General features: G+C 35.6%; 1 non-coding gene across 1 annotated transcript; it reads right to left on the reverse strand.

Annotated features, from left to right (window-relative positions):
* Window positions 1–17,645: 17,645 nt before the first annotated feature.
* Window positions 17,646–17,721, reverse strand: Trnah-gug (transfer RNA histidin (anticodon GUG)). The gene has a single exon. It is a non-coding gene; the product is annotated as a tRNA-His (tRNA).
* Window positions 17,722–20,194: the final 2,473 nt, after the last annotated feature.

Genomic DNA, 20,194 nt, shown 5'->3' on the forward strand with positions numbered 1-20,194 from the left:
TACTTTAAATGTTCGTAGTTAAATAATCTTTCGGACAATACCCATTTAATTATGCATTGGAGCTGCGATTACATCCGCCATGGTAAGCTATTATATCAACAAAAAGAAATGGCATAACAGTTTAAAATTGTCACTGTGATACAAACTGCTATGTTTAGAAAATTATGGTGTATACAAATTATATTTAAATGATCTTAGTTCAACTATGATACGATGTTAATGAAAGAATGCAAGAGAAAAGGGAAAAAAAGAAAAATGTTTGTCGCCATTACCTCTTTTTTAATTTACTGGAATGACAGCTATAACGAAAATCGTTTAGTATTCTTTATGTATTTTTGAACTTGTATAAAAATAAACTCATTCTGTTCATCGGTTAGATTGTCGAGGCCAAACAATAGTTTGTCGACATTAAGTGGATGGAAGGCACGGGTTTCCCTAAACATTATTAAACGTTCTATTAAACGTTTTTGCACTGGAACAGGAAGTGTTCGGCGTCTTCAATATCAGCTCCACATTCACATGAAGATGTTTGCTTTAAGTGATTATAATGGAGGTCAGCGTTAAGATTGCTACATTTGTTTCGCATACGTGCATGGTGAACAGAAGCAAATCGTTCACCTTTGGTGTAATATGTTGGTATTGTTGGTGCTTTATATAATACTTTAATTTTCGTTTTGAACTCTGGTAAGGAATCCGAGTCTCTCGTTGCCTGATCAAGATCATTCCAAATACTTATAGCTGAGGGAATAACTGATGTGGCATATATTTCTGTTCTTCGAACTAATGACTGATAATTGTTGGAATTCCTTAACCAATATGAATTGTTGCTAGTATTTTTAACTGTCTGCGGGAAAAGTTGACTTAAATACGAAGGTAGCATATTGGTTTTCTCCTTATAAACTAAAATAAGCTTTTGGAGTTTCCTTCTGTCCGCTAATGAAACCCACCCGATTTCTTTAAGCAAGTTATTGATGGAGACGGATCGCGTTAAGCCCGTAACAATTCTTGCGGCTTCGTATTGAATTTTCTCGATTTCTTCTTTTTCATATTGCGTGCAATTATCCCATAAAAGCGACGCATATTCTAGATGTGGTCTAAGAAAAGAAGTATAAATATGATTTAATGAATTCCTTTTTATTTTAAACTTAAGCATTTTCATAGAGCCTAGTATCTTGGAGGCATTTGCTACCATGTTAGTGATGTGATGATGCCATGAACCGTCCTGGCTAAGTGTAACTCCTAAATGTTTGTGGAATTCAACAAATGTGAGAACTGTAGAATCAAAGGTAAGTTTTGGTAAGTTTCTCTGACAAAATGAAAAGAACATTACTTCGGTTTTTAATGGATTAAAGTTAACAAGCCATTGTTTGGACCATTGAAGAATAATATCAAGATCATGATTTAATGTCTCTTGAATTAACTGGGTATCTTTACTTGATACTGCTAAAGAGCTATCGTCAGCAAAGAGTCTGGTAACGCTATTGAGTGACTCCGCTATATCGTTTACATATACCAAAAATAATAAAGGTCCTAACACCGAACCCTGAGGGACCCCGCCGTGTAATATTTTGGCGACAGAAAAAGAATTGTTGATAAAGACCTTTTGCTTACGGTTTGTTATGTATTGTTCTAACCAAACGAGAATTTTCCCGCCGATTCCATTTTCTTTGAGTTTAAACAACAGTCCTCTGTGCCAGACTCTATCAAAAGCCTTAGAAATGTCGCAAAATACAATACATGTAGATTCTTTTTTGTCAAATGATGTACATATTTGATTGTATATATCGATTAGTTGATAAACTGTCGAGTGACCTGGTAAAAAACCAGACTGTTTGGAGTAAATAAGACTGTTAAAATGCAAGAAATTATAAACGTGTTTAAAAATGATTCGTTCCATGACTTTTCCGACACAACTTATAAGTGATATAGGTCTATAATTGACAGGCTCTCCTTTATTGCCCTTTTTGAATAACGGCATTACATGTGCAAGTTTCCAAATTTCTGGATAAACCCCAGTATTTATCGAACGATTGAAGAGCATACAGAGGGGAAAGCACAGCGTTTTTGACGTTTCTTTTAACATTCTTTGACTTATTTGATCTGGACCAGTTGATTTGTTTACGTCAAGGTTTTCTAAAATGTCAATGACTTCCTGTTCGTTAATGGTAAGTTCATTTAAACAATAATTTGTTTTTAAAATAGAACGAGGTAATGTACTACTTGAGTCATTTACATTAGATATAGATGAAAAGTAGTCATTTAGTGCGTTTGCTTTTTCTTCGTCTGTTTGCGCGTAGGTTCCATCACTGCCTAACAACGGTGGTATTTCTACTTTATTGTTACAGTTATCCTTAATCAATAATTTAACGGTTTTCCAATACTGTTTCGAACTAATTGACCATGTTTCGTTTAAGAAATTTTCTATATTGTTGTAAAATGTTTCTTTAGCATGCTTTTTCATATTATTGACTTTGTTACGCAATTGTTTATAGACTTTCCAATCAGAAACTTTGTTAGAAATCAACGCTTTTTTCTTATGTCTATCTCTGTCACGTGAGGATTTTCTTATTTGAGAGTTGTACAACGGCTTATCGTTTGGTCTTATTGTTATAAAATCGGTAGGTATACAAAGCTTAGCCAAATCGAGAAATGTCGAGGTAAACAATTCACTTGCTTCTTGTACACTTATTTCATTAATAAATGACCAATCTGTATTTCTTATAAGATTGTTGAGTTTAATAAAATCTGCTTTTTTGTATCTCCATATGCGTCTTTTGTATGGCACGGGCCCAATAAAGTCAATTTTAGTTATCATGTAGGTGCCGTAATGATCACTTACGTCTGAAGGTGTTTCGTAAATTCCGGAATCGCATACTGTAATATTGTTTGTGGTAGCTATAGGGTCAAGAAGTGTGCGAGTGTTGGTAGTTATTCTCGTTGGTTCATTAATATAATTTGTCATATTATTTAACGATAAAATGTCACGAAATTTATGGTTGCGATTATTTTATTGATCTTCATTTATATCCCCAACTATAATAACTCGACTTACGTGTTCTGATGCTTTATCTAAACACACATTAAGTTTATCCCAGAAGTCAACGGTATAATGGGGCGGTCTGTATATCGTGCATATTAAGTAGCTATTGTTACGATCATGAATTCTAATCCATAAAGATTCAGGAAGCAATGTTTCTAAATCTGGTAATCGAGTTGGTCTTAGATGTCCGGAAACATAAGTAAGGAAGCCACTTGAATGCGATGTAACATCTTTTCTAAACATGTACTGGAACCCCTCTAAATCTAATATGCTGTCTGATATATTAATATCCAGTTTAGTTTCAGTAAAACAAAGTATGTCTAAGTCAAGGAAATTGTTCTTTATGTACTCTAATTTGTTGCGAATACCTCTAATATTTTGATGCAGAATATATAAACAGTGTTCATTGTGAACTATAGGTCCTGGATTAAGTTCAACATCGCCAGCACGGTATAACAGCAAAAAAAGTAAGAAAAAGTGCCAAAAATCTAAGGCAGAAGCTATGGCATGGTTATCGACTTTGCAACTATAACGATCGCTTAACTGATATTGACAAATTAGAGTGGTAACTAATATGCTGTGTAAAAGAGCATGAATTTGATATCTATAACGATTCACCTGATTTACGCGTCTTAGTAGCAAAAGCAACATTTCAAATATAATGAATACTAGGTTGAACGCACATCTAACAGCTTTACTTAGCTGTCTACTATAATTAAATAATCCCACAGCTGCCCGCCATGACATCAAATCATTACCCATTTGGTAAGATAATCTGCGTCAGGTACATGGCAAGCTGAACTGTGGGGATTTCAACATTAAAACAAAGGGGGAATGGCGACACATATCTAAAGAAACATAACATATGGAAGGAATAAGAAAAAAACAGTGGATAGGTACAGTATCCTGTCATAGAACAGTGGGTAAACAGTACCGGTTCTCTTGAACAGATAATCAATGTAATGCATATAAAAACCTTGTAGTAAAAAAGCAAAGTTAATTTCGCAGAGTGAAGGAAGTTCAGGTAATTAAAAGTCGTTGTTAATCTATATAAGCTGACTTATTTGAACTGAAAGTGAACAGATACATTTTTCAAACTTTGAATTAGCACGATGGTTTATTTACGGTTTACTCTGCTAAGCTGGTCGAACAATTACATATACAATCACTAAATAGCAAGGTGACCAGCTCGCTGACCCTGTCAAAAATCGTGATTATTGTGGTAAAATTCAACTCCCCAAGTTTATAGGGAATGCACTATTATTAGTTTAAAGTAATAACTCTGGTCGATATATAATAAGTTAAAATGGTAATTTGATGGATATTTCGCTATCCAGTTAGGTAAACTATAATAAAGCTTTAACTTGTGAGTAATGTTCTAATTAATAAAACAAATAATTCGCCAACATTGATTCAATTAACACATTCCACTATAAGGGACAAATCAAAGCATGAAAATCATGGTTAGTTAATGGAGACAATGAATATAAAGATTGCTTGATTATATTGACGTTTGTCTTTGGTAATGTAACCTTAGCAAGCTTTTAAGAAAAAATGTATACTTTCATCGAGTAACCTTAAATTGTGAACGAATACAGTATAGAGCACATATAAGAAGTTTTGCATGTCCTTATGGATTTAGACTACTGGACATGTACTTTACTTTGACATTCGTGCTCATGTGTTCGGCTCATATGGATATATATATCAGTGTATAGGCCAGTGATGGATTTATCAGCTTTTGTTGACGTACACGTATGGATTCGGTTGTACACAGCGACGATAAAATAAGCCTCGGTTACCTGCCCTTACCATTTCATTATCGTACTCATTATCGTACTCTTGTTGTGTAGAGTACGCTTGGAACCAGACAACGATGAAATAATCTTGATCAAGGCCTGAATACAGGCCGGTCAAAAACTCATATTTAAAATGCGTGTTCTTACGCATGCGCATTTCAATGAACAGAACATGTCATTCTTATACTAAATATACTTTTTCCTAGTAACTGTTTTCTATTATATTAATATTTATTATTATAATTTAAGGCATTATGGGCTTTATATTGCTATCTAATCATAAAATATAGTAACAAGCTAAAGAAAGGGAAGTAATGACTTAACGTTCACTGGTGATACATCTGACAAAATTAGACAACCGTACTGTAATGTAATACTTGTAGACTTGTTGTTATTTTTGGGACCCTGGCATGTTGTATACCATTGGACACAGCAACAAAATGCGCTTTAATGTGTCAATGCATTGCCAGAAATATATTTTGATTTCAATTATGCAAAACATATTTAGTGTTTGGTATGACGCTAATTTTAACGTGTCACAGCGTCACAACAACAGGATCATTTTTCATTATATTCCTCTACAATATTTACGCGGGAAAATGCAAACGACAAAATTTTGTAGCAGACGTTACCGACGTCATTTCCGGTCTTACTGGTTGTTTTTTTCGATGCGGTCGCACGCATGTCGCATTTGCCAGCAGGGTAAAAAGCACAGATGCCAAGATGTCACATTTGAAATAGGCGGCACGAGCTAACGAATTTGATACAGAAGAACTAGTATATACGTATGACAATGGGTAAATTCGTTTGCACACCTCTAAAATAGACATTTGTGTCGAAAATTCCACAATTATTTTTGTACTTTAATATCTTTATAATCAAACAATTATAGTTTTTGTTTCTAATTTACAGATGTCCGCTAACGTCGTTTGTATGGTTATGCTCTAAACGGTTGAATATTATTTTATTATCTACGCCTTTTTATGATAAGCATTAACAAAATAATTTTCAATATTGAAACCGTGAATCATTCCGTTTCAAGCCTATTGTTTCTTTGTTCTATTATTTGAAGAAACACCTTCATAAATCATGGTTTTGTTAAACACACCTAAATGTCCGCTCTAGATTTATGCGACGTTTGAATATCGAAAAACGGATAAACTTGGCGTATTTGTAATCTAACCAGTTAAGTTATAAGTTTAAAAATTAGATATTGTGATTGTAATTTTAAGTAGGATTATCGTGATATATTTATTTTGTATAACATAACGCTAACTATTGAATGACAATTTAAAACGCATGTCGCAAAACGGTACGAAAACGTTCAAATTAATGACAATGTACGAAGGCAGAGCTAAATCTTAAGTCATATTTCATATGAACATTCAATAGGAATATTATTTGATTTTGTACCGTAATTTTGTAAATTTATTTAGGAATTAAATTGCCAATTATCAGCCGTTTTCAACAGAAAGTGAGTGTTTAACATAACAAATACTGTGTCGCACTGGCTCGAATTTGCCCAAATTTTATTGGATAGTAACGTAACGTCACACTGCGTCAATAAAACGTGTCTAAATAATTATGGATACAAACAGTAGGCTTATAAATAGCATCGTTATCTATGTGCGTGATTAAATCACTAAAAGGAACATTGTATAATTTGTTTCAGATTTCGACAAACCACCGGCGTTTGCGAGTAACTCGGAAAGAACACAATGGTATAAGCAGAAAAAGCAATTGAGACGCAAACATCAACAAGAATTATCAAAAAAGAAACAACATAAACTTCAACAACATATTGTGAAAGGTACATTTTATATAAAAATATTGTTTGATTTTATATAAAAAATGTACATTAGTAAAATCAGGCTATTTGGTTACTTCCTTATATAAATAGCTATGGTAAATGTTAGCCGTAAGATCAAGGGCTTTGAATGATAGTGTTGAAACAACCAATCTACTGCAAAACAGACCGCGCGTTTTCGAACTGGCTGGCTGGCTAATGTTGTTCGCAAATCCGTAATAATCATTTTATCATGTTGAGGCTGAATTATTTACGCTGATTTAAGGACATTCTACATAAAAATGAATTGTGTGTCTCAAAGTTTATTACGGACAGTTATACCGAACATCTATACAATTTAAATCTCCTATGAAATGCATTCTTACATGTCCGCGGGACATATGTACATTGAATAACCACGAACCTGTTTACAAAATATGTGGCAGCCTCGATTCTACAACTGAGCAAAACATACGAACTATTCTGTTCAATTCATTTGGTTTTAATTCAAAATAATTTATTGATATGCATGTGCTAGTGCACCTTCATATTGAACTAGTGCAACGACATATTGATAATTAGTGCACCTATTTAGTAATAATTAGTGCGTCTACATCTTGATTATTGTTTAGACTTTTAAAATCTAAATGTAACTAAGGGACACGATTCGCGATATACTTAAGGATTAAAATTCGACATGTTGCATTTTATCGGGGTATGGTATGCAATGGGGCTGTTCAAAATGGGTGGAGTCCGAAGGAATACCTTGAAATACCTTTACTGCCCATTTTGTGTTTTCTCTTGCTCTCTTTGACTGGTGAGACTCTTCAAAAACCTTTATGTCTTCCTCGCCTACCCTTCTAAACCTGTTACAATCTTCTTGTTCTTCCTTCAGTTCTCCTTCTTCCTTCTGTTCTTGTTTCAATTCCTTGATTTCATGTTTTGTTGAATTGTCAGATGCTTTACAATCACTAAATGTTAATTCCAAATCCCGAAATAAGTCATCATCATTGTCATTAAATAGTTCTCCAAATGTTCCATCCATCATGAAATCAAAATCTAGATTAAAATCAATTAAATTATCGTTGCTCATTTTGTTTTCTCTTCTTTAATGAAGTTTTCGTCGTCTGCATTATTTTGACAGGTTGCCAATAATTTTACTACGATTTCATTGAAAAAAATAGTTCCGTAGTAAATAAGCTCCGCCCATTTGTATTATTGCGCCCAATGACAGGACAGAAGTATCGAACAAACGCACGCGATATCCATGGGAAATGCCATTGCACTTTATACAGAAATAAAGTGCAATTGATAAACAACAACCATCGTTAAGGAATGAAGTGTGAATGTAAATATTGAAGTATAGTGCCACACTGTAGTTATTCCTACTAAATTATAAGTATCTCCAATGGCCAGTCGAGTAAGATTATATAGTATATTCCATGGACGAGAGTGTAAGATAGTTATAGGGTGTTTTCCGGCAACGAAGTTTACCGAACACCCCGCGGGAGGATTCAGATGAACCTATCTCACACGAGCGGCTATGGTAGATGCTTTTCTCCCTTCCCAGTTAAACAAAATAAAGTAAAATGTATTTTTTTCGCTGGAATTTTTTGTGCGTAGTGTAAATAATGTGCGTATAGATAAATGATAATTCGTGGTTGCCATGAATACGCGCGCAGTGATTCATATTATGTAAAAAGTCAAATCGTTCTTGAATGAGTTATGAGGAGTTTGCAGCTTTATTTCTTGAATGGAGCGTGAGATCAATTTTATGGTGCCATTTGAAGCGAGAAACAATTAATTTGGTTTTTGAATATTGCCACAATCAAGGTTTCCATGATGCTACAGACGATGGTCTTCAACAATGGAAGGTAATTGTGTGATGACAATAAAATAGGAGTTCCATACGGGTACTTGTTTTATCTTTGCCCGTGGGCATGATAAGAATTTCCAGCATGGCCAAATTCTTGAATCTAAAAAGTACCTAAGGTGTAAGAATATAAGTATCTTCCATGGCTGAGAGTGTAAGACCCGAGCATAGGGTGTTTTGCGGAAACGAGGTTTACCGAGTTTCCGCAAAACACCCTGCGCGAGGGTCGGGATGAACCTTTCATACACGAGCGGCTATGGAAGATGCTTTTTCTCCCAACTCAGTTAAACAATTTCCATCATGCGCTACAGACGACAGTCTTCAACAAGGGAGGTAATTACAATGTGGTGACCATTAAAAGAAGTTCCATACGGGCATTTTATCTTAGCCCGTGGGCAAGATAAGAATTTCTAGCATGGTTAATTAATGGATCTACTTATCTGAGGTGGGAGAAAAGGATTTCCAGCATGGCCAAATATTTAGATCTACTTATTTGAGGTGTGAGAAAATGTGTTCCAATATAGCTATGACTGTAATATTGTATTTTCACTTCATGCTTGGGCATGACATATTATGAATCTAACCCATTCAGCATACAGTTATAAGAACTAATCCACCAACGTAACAGTAATTAGTGCAATTATACATAATATTGATAAATAGTGCAGCTACATATTGATAAATAGTGAACCTACAGTAACAGTACATATTGAAAATATGTTCACTACAAATTATCAATTTAAGTGCACCTACGTTTCGAAAAGTTCTGCGCCTACAAATTGATAAATGTTGGACAACGTACAACACAGGGCAATGCAATACTATAATAAATTATTATATAATAATTGTAATTATTATTATTGTTATTGTTATTATTATTATTATCATTATTATTATTATTATTATTATTATTATTATTATTATTATTATTATTATTATTATTATTATTTATTTTATTATTATTATTATTATTATTATTATTATTATTATTATCATTATTATTATTATTATTATTATTATTATTATTATTATTATTATTTAGAGAAGGTATATACACATTATGACCTTATGACATAATTACAGGCTCAACATAACAACATCATATTTACAATGTGGCCTTCTATACTTCCTGGGCGTCCAAAGGTTCACTCCCATCCTTGCCATGGTCGGAGACAACGGCTGGCTTTCGAGCACCAACCTTGCCATGGTCGGAGACACGGGCTGGCTTCCGAGCACCAACCTTGCCATGGTCGGAGACACGGGCTGGCTTCCGAGCACCAACCTAGCCATGGTCGGAGACACGGGCTGGCTTCCGAGCACCAACCTTGCCATGGTCGGAGACACGGGCTGGCTTCCGAGCACCAAACTTGCCATGGTCGGAGACACGGGCTGGCTTCCGAGCACCAACCTAGCCATGGTCGGAGACACGGGCTGGCTTCCGAGCACCAACCTTGCCATGGTGGGAGACACGGGCTGGCTTCCGAGCACCAACCTTGCCATGGTGGGAGACACGGGCTGGCTTCCGAGCACCAACCTTGATAGATGATAGAATAACCAAGAAAGTGTTTGCTGTTGAATATGCTAGACATAACACTGTAAATAATTTGTCCTATGAAGTCAAACAAGTGATAAACACTTTAGGTCTAAATGACTACTTCGAATCACAGTCTATTGCCAGTGTATCTGTCTAAGGTTGATGACCATCTTGAGGACTTTTACAGTAGAAAATGGCAATATACAGCAAGTTTCTAAGCTAATGACATAATTATAGACTATTAAAGGACGCATTTAAGGTAGAAAACTACATCAGCCTAAACTATTGCAAAAATAACGCTCTATATTGTGTCAGTTCAGGTTTGGAATGTTGCCCGTCAGAATAGAAAGAGGTCGGTTAATAGGCGAACCTGTAGATCAAAGAATCTGTTGGTTCTGTGAACGTGCGTCTATTGTAGATAAAGAACATTTTTCTGTTTTATTGCAGTCTATACAATGACTTGAGAAATATACAATATAATGATAGTTTCATCATGGACAATGGCTTGAATGCTTATGAAAGACCTGTTCATTTAAGGTCAAATTACCCACGTAGACTGGCTAAATTTCTAGTACGTGCCTTTTTTATTAGAAAATATACTTTGTACATATAGCTTTTTTTAAAGAAATAAAACCACCTTAATAATCATGATAACCTAGTACATGTATAATGTTAGAACACTGAAATTCCAACTTCTCCTATTGCTATGTATACATAACTTATTTTTGTGATTTTCAAAAATTAATATAATTATGTTCGTTTTACATTAGTACGTATCTTTAATCTGAATTAATGTAAACCTTCTGATTGATTACGTTAAGGCCCAAGCAGTCGGGTGTTATCCGCTTGGTTTTCATATTCTGAGAATTTGTAATTTGTATAGACACAAGTCACAATAAAAACAACAATTTACTAACTTACTAAGTGTATCTACCTGGATTAATAATTATTAATGATCACGTGGTCTGTGAATTTACTACGCTTTTGAATGAAAAAGTAATGAATGTATTTACTCTGACCTCGCGGCAAGCGAAAGGTCAGAATAGCAAAGATAAACTACCACGGTTTAAATCTCAATGTCGAGATGCAAAACAAAACTTTAATACGAAACGAAATGCTTATAATGGATTAAAATCAGATCTAAATAGAATATATTTCTTAAGTGCTCGAACATAGTATAATAAAGCAAAATATAAGGCAAGAAAAATATATTAACAAAAAGAGGGAAGAAAGATAAGTAATCTAGCTACCTAGAATCCAAGGCAATTTTGGAATAAAATTAAAAACCATGAGTTCAAGAGTGCTAACACCAAGTCACGATTGCTAACAGAATTAATAATGAACAATAACTTGGTATCATTACAACATGTACGTGGAAATAGATATGACGGTACGTTTGTGCCAACGGGGAAAGTAATCGACCACATATTGCTTGAATCATCATGTGTTACTTTGTGTACTAACTTTATAATTGAAGACAGTGCAAACATTATAACATCAGATCACTTGCCACTAGTCTGCAGTCTGAGTATGACTCCTATTCGAAAACCGGATCCACCACTACGTGTCAACGTTGCTTGGAATAAATGTACAATTGAAAATTATCATAGCTATCAACATATGTTACAAAATGAACTGAACTGTATACTCATAGTTGAAAGTACAAAATGCTGCCCAGACTTTCTTAACGACTTAATAACTAATGCAATACACCGTGCAGCTAGTATTCTTCCAGTAAGCAAATATAATAAAAGGGCGAAACCTTACTGGTGTGAAGAAGTAAAAGCCGCCCACACAAAGGCGCGCCATCTACGCCGAGTATGGATCAATGAGGGTAGACCGAGAGGCTATATCAACGATTCATTTTATGGATACAAAGCCGCTAAAAGGGAATTTAGACGTGTTCAGCGCTGTAAACAAAACGAATTTGAAAACAAAGCTATCGATGACCTGAACATGGCTGCAGAGCTAGACTACCGATTATTTTGGAAACTACTCCGAAAACGAAGCGGTAAAAAACCATTAATGTGTAACGAATTATCTGTTGATAACAAAACATACGCAAATGTGAACGTTATAAGTGGTTTTGAAACATATTTTACCAGGGTGTTTGAAGATAAATTCGTGAATAAGGATGAAAAACATAACGAAGATTTACAAACATTTTTAAGGGAAGATAACGATATAGCAATGTCACTAGAAATTACGAAAGAAGTTACAAACGAAGAAATTACCAGCGCAGTGAGAAGCCTGAAACTTCGTAAAAGCCCCGGAATCGATAACGTTTTAAATGAGCACATAAAACATGGTGGTGAAGTATTGACAAGAGCATTAGCTATTCTTTTCAACTCCGTGCTGTACAACGAACGAACACCTAACAAATGGAGCACCAGCATTCTTATCCCTATTTACAAAGGCAAAGGCAAAGACAAGACCGACCCAGGCAGTTACAGGCCCGTCTCCCTCAGTCCATGCTTAAGCAAACTATTTGAAAAGGTTATACTTAACAGAATCAATGACGTTATAAAATCGCAGCATATAAACTTTCCCAATGAACAACAACAAGGTTTCCGTAAAGGCCTCAGCTGTGTTACCACCGAGTTTAATCTACAAGAGACTATTTATCAACAAATAGAACGAAACAGCAACGTGTACGTAGGCATGCTTGATCAGAAGGCTGCGTTTGATGCTGTGTGGCATGATGGACTATTCTTAAAGCTTGGCCAGTTTGGAATTGTCGGAAAAGCCCTCCGTACACTTAAAGCATCTTATAGCAATCTTAAATGCGTTGTTAAGCTTAATGGCGATACATCAGATAGCATCAACATACAAAAATCAGTTCACCAAGGAGGTGTTTTATCTACATTTTACTATTTAATCTACGTCGACAACCTTCTGAAAGATCTTGAGATCAGTAACAAAGGCTGTTGTGTTCTTTCAACCAAGTCCGGCAATCCTGCATACGCCGATGATATTGCCCTGTTGGCGTTATCTCCCTTGAATCTTCAGAAATTGATGGACATTGTATATCGCTACTGTAAGTCATGGCGAATAGACATGAATGTAAACAAGTCAGAAATAATCGTATTTACAAGAAAACGTGATCCACCCAAAGTTGCAATAATGTATGGTGACCAGATACTCCCTCAAACTAATAGTGCGAACCACCTGGGTGTGAAACAAGTTTCTAACATGAAGTGCAAAGCACAAATTGAAGAGAGATGCCAAAAAGCTAAAAATGCATTTTTTGCAATGACTGCTCAAGGTGTACACCCACATGGTCTTAATCCATTAGTTTCGGTTAATCTCTATGTTAAAATCATAATGCCAATTGTTCTCTATTGTAGTGAATTATGGAATAATATTGTACAAAGCGATATAACTTCAGTTAATCGCTTACAGCATTTTATGGTTAAGAAAATACAGGGATTTCATTTTCGCACGAGATCTGATATGTGTGAATCAATGCTTGGGCTTCACAAATTGTATTCATCGGTGATCATTAAGAAATTGCTATTCTTACATTTGATACTTTGTCTAGACTCTAAATGCACCACTAAGAATATTTTTGTACGACGATACTTTCAGTTTGTAACAGATAGAAATGTTTCTTTAGGTTTTATTCCTGATATATGTAAAATCCTATGTACATATGGACTTCAAAGCTTTATCAACAATGCTTTAGTTAATCCAGAACGAATTCCCTCTAGACGTCAATGGAAACATACAGTTAAAACTATTGTTTCATTGAAAGATACCTCATTATGGTCCGCACGAACTCTGTCAGACGAGGATTTTAGTCTATTTAGAATTTTGCAACCGCGTGTAAGTAGAGCAACAGTGTATGATATATTTGACTTAAACTGTTATAAACATATTCGCATGTTTATTGCAAAACTGTGGTGCAAAAGGCCACCACAATTGCCACAACGATGTCATGGATGTCAAACAGTTACTGACAATTTGGATATACACATCATTCACGGGTGTACCAAACATGAGCGTGAAAGATGGCGTCTAATCACTGACGTCATGGAAATGGACATGGGCCTTGCGCAAGAACTGTTGTCAATGGATAGCGTTATGTTTTTCTTAGCACTTCTTGGGGCAGAACTAAGTGTACAGAATTACCAAGCAGTGCGAAAACAATTCTTGAGACGATCGTTTGTATTTATTTATAACTGTCTCGTGAATAGTGCATAATTGTGTTCGATACAAGACTTATACCTCAAAGTTTGATGCAAAGGATACAAACACATTTTCAATATGCATGTTGATATAATATGCTAATTATTGTGTATGTACATATATCATGTATATAGATATCATGCCTTAATAGTAACTATTTGTATCACCGCTAATGGTGGAAATAAAGATGAGTTGAGTTGAGTTGAGTTGAGTTGATACTATGCCTGCAGAAATATTTACCCCGATTCTTGGGGAAAGGGCATTATAACACCAATCTATAAGAAGGGCGACCCAGATCTTGCAGAGAACTATAGAGGAGAAACACTTATAAACATTCTTGCAAAAATTATTCACAATTGTTGCTTAATCGTCTGACAAAATGGTCAAACAAATACCAAAAAATATGTAAAAACCAATTTGGGTTCCAAAAACGGAAAGTCAATTATAGACTGCATTTTTATATTACAATCAATAATTAATAATGTTCTTAATTCACGTGACAAACTGTATGGTGCGTTGGTAGACTATGAATGTTGTTTTGATTCCATTGAAAGAAATATGTTGTGGCATAAATGTTGATTCCATTGAAAGAAATATGTTGTGGCATAAATTGGTGGCTGAAAATATCCACAGCCGCATGGTGACTGCTTTACAAGCAGTGTGTAACTCAGTAAAATCGTGTGTACTACTTAAGAAAGAGTTATCACCCTTCTTCGACTCAAAAGTAGGGGTAAAACAGGCGGACCGAGTTTTCCGATCATTTTCATGATGTTCGTGAACGATTTAATAGAACATATCAATGATTATATCGATGATATCTTCAATTGTAACGAACTACGTATTTTCCTTTTCTTTTACGCCGTCGACCAAGACGTATTTGCAAAGTCAGCCCAGTCTTACAATCAATGTTAACAGACATAGAAAACTATTGCCACAATTGGGGGCTTAAAATTAACACAAATAAAACAAAAGTAATGATATTTGAATAGGGGCGACATACCAAAAATGATTTCTTCATATATGGGAAAACGCTAGAACTAGTAAAAACGTTTAAATGCCTTGGTTTAAATTTATACAAGAATGGACAATGGTACCGAAAGCCAAACAGCAATTGCTCAGCTTGCACTAGACTATTTTCTAAATTTTATAAAGTTGATTTACCTATAAATAAAAAGCTGGAGTTATTTAAATCCCTAGTTTTACCGATTCCTCATTTTGGGAGTGATTTGGAATTAATTCATACCATTTTTTTAAGAAAGTTATTAAATAATAAATACGAGCAAACAGTAGGAACCTATACGTACGGGCAAACAGTAGATACTAATACGTACGGGCAAACAGAAGGATCTAATACGTACGGGCAAACAATAGGAACTTAGACGTACGGGCAAACAGAAGGATCTAATACGTACGGGCAAACAGTAGGAACTAATACGTACGAGCAAACAGAAGGATCTAATAAGTACGGGCAAACAATAGGAACTAATAGGTATGGGCATACAGAAGGATCTAATACGTACGGGCATACAGAAGGATCTAATACGTACGGGCAAACAGTAGGAACTTAGACGTACGGGCAAACAGTAGGAACTTAGACGTACGGGCAAACAGTAGGAACTTAGACGTACGGGCAAACAGTAGGAACAAATACGTACAGGCAAACATGAACTTACTCGTACGGGCAAACAGTATGAACTTATACGTACGGGCAAACAGTCGGAACTAATACGTACGGGCAAAGAGTATCAACTTATACTAACGGGCAAACAGTATTAACTTATACATACGGGCAACTATATTAACTTATACTTACGGGCAAACAGTTTGAATTTATACGTACGGGATAACAGAAGGATCTAATACAGACGGGCAGACAGTGGGAACTAATACTTACGGGCAAACAATAGGAACTTAGACGTACGGGCAAACAATTGGAACTAATACGTACTGGGAAATAGAAGGATCTAATACGTACGGGCAGGCAGTAGGAACAAATACGTACGGGCAAACAATAGGAACTTAGACGTACGTGCAAACAATTGGAACTTATACGTACTGGGAAATAGAAGGATCTAATACAGACGGGCAGACAGTAGGAACAAATACGTACGGGCAAACAATAGGAACTTAGACGTACGGGCAAACAGTCGGAACTAGCACGTACGGGCAAACAGAAGGATCTAATACAGACGGGCAGGCAGTAGGAACAGATACGTACGGGCAAACAATAGGAACTTAGACGTACGGGCAAACAATTGGAACTAATACGTACCAGGAAATAGAAGGATCTAATACAGACGGGCAGGCAAAGGAACAGATACGTACGGGCAAAAAGTAGGATGTAATACAGACGGGCAAACAGTAGGAATTTATACGTTAGGGCAAACAATAGGAACTAATATGTACGGGAAAACAATAGGAACTAAGACGCACGGCAAACAATTGGAACTAATACGTACGGGATATGCATGGGATACGCACGGGATACAGAAGTTTCTTATGCGTACGGGATACAGAATTAACTTATTTGTACCGAGTACAAAGGAAAACTTTACTTAGGGGGAACTGAAGGAAATAGCACGATTGATTGTCGTCAAATTAGACTATTGTTGTGTCACATTAAATTATCAACAAAAAAGCTCTCTAATCTCAATGTTGTTTTATCATTGTGATTACTTGCGGAGTTTAGTTTACAATTTAAACGAAATAAGTTTTTCCGAGAACATAATGTAAAGATTGATTTGAACGTTTTGCCTGTAAAATACCACATCAAAAAACTGTTTAATTAAGAAAAAATGGATTTATAATGCAAATGTACTGGCATTTGAAAAGTGAAAAGGAAATGAAACGAGTTTGATGAATGCTAATATTTTTAGTGTATGAGAACATTGAATGACTTCCTAACAGTTCGCATGTTTTAAACCCTTAAAGCCGATAACGGCACTGCCAAAAATGATACATGTCTAGTAGTAACAAAGTTGTAGAAATTTAAAGTGTTGTTTGGACTGTATAAGAATGGCGAGCAAATGAGACAGACATTTGACAAAAATCTAATACCCAAATTCTATGTACTAGAAAAATATATAAAAATCGAAGTGTACGCGGTAAGACGTTCATATTTGGTGGTCAACATATTCTTTTGTCCATTGAGAAGGCAGTATTAGTCCAATACATTTATTTCAGTAAATCAGTAGATGGTGGTGTTAGTTAGTAATTTATACTCCGGGTCCCGGCATGAGCACAATGAAGGGTCCCAGAGTGACAGTTCAACCACTGCACACCTATCCTGGGCAGACTATCAGGCGGTTAACCAGTACTAGGTGCTTTCACCTCTGCAAGGAACTGACAACTCCTGTTCATGCCAGGGGCAGTGGTACAGTGCGAATAGTCGTAGAAAGGAATTCATAACTAATCACAACAGAGGTAACCTGGTCCGCCCGGGAATCGAACCCGGGTTATCCGATTCACAGTCCAACGCTCTACCGATTGAGCTAACCGGGCGAACTAGTAAATCAGTAGGCAGTCGTTATTAATTTTATCAGGTAAAGCGATAGATATAAACAGTTGCTGGTCTATTTCGTTGGTAGTTTACCCAATATATTTTAGAACACTGAAGGTGTTTAAGATTACAAGTATTACTTACACAACATATATACTACTATACTAAACTATATTCTATACTAATATACTGAAAACATTATGGTGTAAGCATAGAAAATCCGCCTCTATATGAAAATCAGTAACAGACTGGCTAATTCCTTTATCTCTCTGAGCCCCTCTCTACCAGTTTCTTATTTACTTCTAACCTTGCCACAAAACATTGCCTTTCCTCTCAGAGCCTCTCTCTACCAGTTTCTTACTTACTTCTAACCTTGCCACAAAACATTGCCTTTCCTCTCTGAGCCTCTCTCTACCATTTTCTTACTTAATTCTAACCTTGTTTTCTTACTTACTTCAAACCTTGCCACAAAACATTGCCTTTCCTCTCTGAGCCTCTCTACCATTTTCTTACTTACTTCTAACCTTGCCACAAAACATTGCCTTTCCTCTCAGAGCCTCTCTACCATTTTCTTACTTACTTCTAACCTTGCCACAAAACATTGCCTTTCCTCTCAGAGCCTCTCTACCATTTTCTTACTTACTTCTAACCTTGCCACAAAACATTGCCTTTCCTCTCAGAGCCTCTCTCTACCAGTTTCTTACCAACTTCTAACCTTGCCACAAAACATTCCCTTTCCTCTCTGAGCCTCTCTACTATTTTCTTACTTACTTCAAACCTTGCCACAAAACATTGCCTTTCCTCTCTGAGCCTCTCTCTACTATTTTCTTACTTACTTCTAACCTTGCCACAAAACATTGCCTTTCCTCTCTGAGCCTCTCTCTACTATTTTCTTACTTACTTCAAACCTTGCCACAAAACATTGCCTTTCCTCTCTGAGCCTCTCTACTATTGTTTTTACTTATTTGTCACACTGCCCCAAAACAAAACGCATTTGCATCAGAGACGGGTAAAATACAGCTAATCCATTTAACTGTAACAGAAGGGTAAATGACGTATTTTTTTTTAAACTTTACTAACTTGGATAGTCCCTGTAGTTTCCGTTGTTTGTGTGATTTCTTATTCACGGAACGCAAACATTATGGCAGGGAGATTTGGGGCCACACCATTCAGAAAATTTGGTGCACCCATTGTCGGATACCTCCGATACACTAAGCGAGGTTGGCGACGATGCTTGACACCCAGTATAGCCCATTAAGTTCTAGTAAAGAGGCAGTCTGTTGTCATTATAAAGCTATAAATATGTCAGGTAATCGCTAAAACCTACGGAACTATGACACTTTGCATTAACATAGTTAAAAATAATATCTTGCAAGTTATGCAAGAGATAGACGATCTGGTTCTCACTTTTGTTCTGACCTTTTACTTAAAACATAGCACATAGACACGCTTTTTTGGAAATACGTTCACGATTGTGTTCAGTTGACTCGTATAACCATCTGAAAAGGAACACAACAGACGATACTCTCATCATTTACTTTCATTTTGAAGTAATGGATACCACAAAAGAAGAGGCCTTGGAACATTTCCAATGCATAACAAAATGTTGAGGCACCAATAATTTCCATCATGAATATACTGCAAAACAATCGATGATTACGATACGTTGAACACATATTCCTCATTACATGATCAAAATATTTATTTTTACACAACGATAACACAATAGGTTATACCCAGGACACCCAAACAGTCATCATATTGTTTACATACGTTGACACTCACAGGTGGGAAAACATGATTCTAACGATGTATCCATGAATAGCGCAGTTAGTAAGCTGTTTTCTGAGGCGAATACTCGTATATAAGCATCTCTTCTGTTTACAATTGTACAAAAATTAGGGTACCACCATTAGCTGTACAATCAGAAATACTTGAATTATAAATCGTTTTGGTATAAGATTATTTTTGCCATACAAGATATCTATGGTAACAATATTAACACACCCACACTTCGATAAGAAAACAGCTAATTAAAAACTGAGTAACGTTTTGACACGAAAGACATAAATATTTTGAGAATAACATAATATAAAACGATCAGTTTTAAATATTGAGAGAAAAAAGCGAAACTGAAAGAAAAAAAAACGTATACGTAGTTGTATCAATTAAAACAAATAAATAACATGTTAACAAACTTGAACAATGATTTAAGCAGAACACCAGGTGGGATATTTGAGGAAAACGTGGCGTTAACGACAGTATCAAAGTAAGCTTTCCAAACATGAGCTATAATATATTAGAGTGTTACAGATCAGTGGTCAGCAGATTAGAACGTTTTGAATACAAGGCAGCGGTTTCACGGAACAAAGACTTGACTTAAAAGATCGATTGATGAACAACGTAAAACCTTCTTCTGCTATTAAGAACAATATTCTACAAACAATATATAAACACACGCCATTAAGTTAGTTT

The sequence above is a fragment of the Mya arenaria genome, chromosome 17 (genome assembly GCF_026914265.1).
Source record: "Mya arenaria isolate MELC-2E11 chromosome 17, ASM2691426v1".
Lineage (NCBI taxonomy): Eukaryota > Metazoa > Mollusca > Bivalvia > Myida > Myidae > Mya > Mya arenaria.